This window comes from Mastomys coucha, unplaced genomic scaffold (genome assembly GCF_008632895.1).
Source record: "Mastomys coucha isolate ucsf_1 unplaced genomic scaffold, UCSF_Mcou_1 pScaffold21, whole genome shotgun sequence".
NCBI lineage: Eukaryota > Metazoa > Chordata > Mammalia > Rodentia > Muridae > Mastomys > Mastomys coucha.
In genome coordinates this window covers 91,184,547-91,187,374 of record NW_022196904.1, presented here as the reverse complement: position 1 = coordinate 91,187,374, position 2,828 = coordinate 91,184,547, and the positions used below count along the sequence as shown (strand labels likewise).

General features: G+C 44.2%; 1 protein-coding gene across 6 annotated transcripts in view; it reads right to left on the bottom strand.

The window, feature by feature from the left end:
• The window catches only part of Pgap2 (post-GPI attachment to proteins 2), a 32,807-nt gene that overhangs the window by 17,395 nt on the left and 12,584 nt on the right, over positions 1-2,828 (bottom strand). The window lies entirely within an intron of this gene.

Below are 2,828 nucleotides of genomic sequence, written 5' to 3'. Positions count from 1 at the left end.
GGAGGAAGAGGAGGAGGAGGAGGAGGAGGAGGAGGAACAACACCAACTAGGTCCCAGTGTTCTTTTCCCACTTTGGCCTGGCCAAGACTGCCTAGTCTTGGGAAAAACTATCCCACCCAAATAGGAAGGAGGGTGAGGGGACCAACAATTTCTCCTATAGACATCTTGGAATTGCCAGGACCAACTGCAGCGAATATGGGACTTCTGAGCCAGACAGTTATCACCGCTTAAATCCTACTTAAATTCTCACAGTAATAATCACATGTTCTGATAATCTGTATATCCTAGGCACATTGCTACTTTGCATTTAACTCATTTAATCCTCATAAAAATAAAGTGGATCCCTTTTTATTTTTATTTTTTAACTGAGTTTCCTACAGTTGAGATGGCTTGTTTCAGGAAGACCTCTGGGTGGATGAGATAGATAGCTCAGTTGCTAATGGCACTTGCTACCAAGGCCTATAACCTGAGTTCAATCCTTGGAAATAGTAGAGTTGAAAGAGAGAACTGATTCTCACAAGTTATCCTCTAATCTCCACCAGCATTCCCACATTGCAAAGTAAAAAATAGTACTGACTTTCCCCTCAAAGAACAGGCAAGAATCTCATGGAGCCCACACTGGCCTCAAACCTGCTATGTAGCCAAGGATGACTTTGAACCTCTGATTTTTCTACCGCCACTTCTGAGTATAGGACTACAAGTGTGTATCACCAATCCATGGTTTATGGATGGCTTGGTGCATGCTGAGCAAGCACTCTACCAACTAAGCCAAATCCTTCACCAAGATAGAATCTAATAATATCCCCCACTTTACCAAGTAGAAAACTCTCTAGAGAAGGCACATTACTTACTCATGTGCCTGAAGTCATTCCAGCAATCACTCTCTATAGAGTCAACCCCACAGGATAGCTATAAGTGCCATATTGGAGAATGGGAAAGAGGTTCAAATGTGAAAGAGGTTCAAACGTGCTGATTAACTTGCAAGAGCTCTTTTCTCTGGATTTAGTCTCATTGGTTTGCTCATCTTAGGTCCTCTCTGTGACAGGTGCTGGGCAGAGCAATGATGGGGGTGATCCAGAGAGATGTATCTCAGACCCACTCTCTGGGGTTCCAAGTCTAGAGAAAAGGTGGATTAGTATAAAAAGCTATTTTACTTTTCCTATCTTTCAATATGTAATTCCCCCTTCCAAGACAGGGTTTCTTTGTGCAGCCTTGGCTGTTCTGAAATTTGCTCTATAGGATAGAACTGGCCTGGAACTCAAAGAACTCTGCCTTCCCTGCCTCCCAAGTACTGGGATGAAAGGCATGCTCCACTACCTGCCCAATTTGTGATTTTTTAATATTCTATTGGGGGCAGGGCCCATGTGTGCAGATCACAGGATATTCTTAGAGAGTCAGCTCTCTTCCTTCACTGTAGAGGTCCTTGGGATCAAACTCATATTGTTAAGCTTGCCAGCATGTACCTTTAACTCACTGAGCCATCTCATTCTCTTTTTTTGAAAACAGAGTTTCAGGCAGTCTTTGAACTCACTATGTAGTCCAGAATGGCCTTGATCTCAAAGCAAGTGGTGTGGATAGGCATAAGTGTGCCACCATCTACAGCTACGTCTTAAAAATATTTTTAGTGTGTATATGATTGTGTGTGTGTGTGTGTGTGTCCTGCACAAGCCACGGTCTATATGTGGAGATGGTTGGTTCTCTGTTACTCCCATGGTTCTGCTTCTTCCAGGGATGAGACTCGGGTTATCAGGCAAGTGTTTTTACCAGATGAGTCTCTGAAGCCCCAGGCTACTTTTCTTTTCTTTTTTTTCTTCAAGACTGGGTTTCTCTGTATAGCCCTGGCTGTCCAGGAACTCACTCTGTAGAACAGGCTGGCCTTGAACTCAGAAATCCACCTGCCTCTGCCTCCCAAATGCTGGGATTAAAGGTGTGCGCCACCACCGCCCAGCTCTTAAGGTTTTCAGAGCAAATAAACTGGTAAGATTTTACTGAAATGACCATGTCTACCCAGTCTCAGCAACTAGGTTTGTGTTTCCTGTCTTGGGGTTTTGTGTCTTCCAGCTCCATCCCATCCTTGCTCTTGATCCCTACGTGGGCTCCTTACTGTTCCTGTGGCCCTAAATGTTGGCCCCTGCGGTTGGGTCCTTTAATCTCTACACTACTACCAATGCCTGGCTTGAGGGTCTCTGACCTTGCATGGGATTCTCCTGGGATCTGTACAGTGTGGACCATTCATCTCATAGTTCTGAGTCTGTTCCTTTGTCTGTGAAATAGCTTAAGGGATATCACACGGTACTTTGAGAACTGAAGTAAGACACAGTGGCAGGTGAGTGGAAGGTACTCAATATGTGAAGGCTGTTACAACCAGACATACAAGCTACAGTTGGAACTCATCCTAAGCCTTCTCTGAAATCAGTGGTGGATGATCCCCTCTGAGTATATTTCTGACTATTTGGTTTATATAAGAAGCAGGAAGAGTGTGTTCTTACAACATGCATGAGAACTATAAATATTCTTCCATTTGATCCTCTTAATAAACTGGATGGGTAAATTTGATGAAATCTATCATACAGATAAAGGTGATAACAGGTGTGGTACCACAAGCCAGTAATTTCAGTGGTAGGGAGGTAGAGACAGGAGAATCAGGAATCAAGGTCATTCTTGGTTATGTGGCAAATTTAAAAATAGCCTTGATTGTTGTGCCTCGAAAGGGGAAAAAGGGAGCTGGGCGGTGGTGGTGCACGCCTTTAAACCTAGCAATTGGGAGGCAGAGGCAGGTGGGTTTCTGAGTTCAAGGCCAGCCTGGTCTACAAAGTGAGTTCCAGGAC